An 865-nucleotide genomic window follows, 5' to 3' on the forward strand; every position below is an offset into this window, starting at 1 on the left:
ACGGGGATTCGAACCTGCGACCCTCAGATTGCGAGTCAATCGCCCTAACCACCGGGCCATTTTTAGTGGATGGTCGTTGTTTTAGCGCAAAGCTACATAATCGAATCTCGGATCTTAGCGTTGATAGTCTGTAAACTTATAGCTGGCACGCTAGTGAACTTTGTAAAGTGAAGGGGGAATAATAAAATAAAGTAAAAATAAAATTCAACACCTAACTGGTAGCGGTAAAAAGCATAAAAGTGTTCATTTGTAAAAAGTAATTAAGTAAATCTTTAATTAAGCCTTTAAATTATTTCCACTAATTATAACTATCACTCATTTGTATCTAAGATATTTTGACTTACAATAAGCTGCCCTCTTAGTGTTTGCTTGATATTATTTATTTGTTAGCTGCTTGCTAACATAAGCAAAAAGGTCACGTGATTGTGGTAAAAGAGCTTCACACTTGTCATACTCTGGCTACTAGACTGTATCCTTCACTCCAATTTTTATTGTTAACATATTTCTATGAAAACTTAAAAAATACATATTTTTGTTTTGGTTCAAATTGGGTTTTTTTTATTGGTTATTTTTCACAAAACGTTTAGGACCACTTGGAAAAGACAGACAACTAATCCCACCAATTACTATTGAGTGTTGTAATACTGCATGTTGTAATAGAAACAAATATATAATTACCATTGGTAGTGTGGTTTAAAACATAATGTCACATGACTCTTGCTTTTGTTTGGCCTCTCAGTGGTACACCTGTATGTCCGCCGACTTACAACCCTAGAATCCTGGTTTCGATACCCGTGGTGGGCAGAGCACAGATAGCCCATTGTATAGCTTTGTGCTTAACTTCAAACAAACAAACATAATGTTC

Source organism: Limulus polyphemus, unplaced genomic scaffold, assembly GCF_000517525.1.
Source record: "Limulus polyphemus unplaced genomic scaffold, Limulus_polyphemus-2.1.2 Scaffold191, whole genome shotgun sequence".
Taxonomy (NCBI): Eukaryota; Metazoa; Arthropoda; class Merostomata; order Xiphosura; family Limulidae; genus Limulus; species Limulus polyphemus.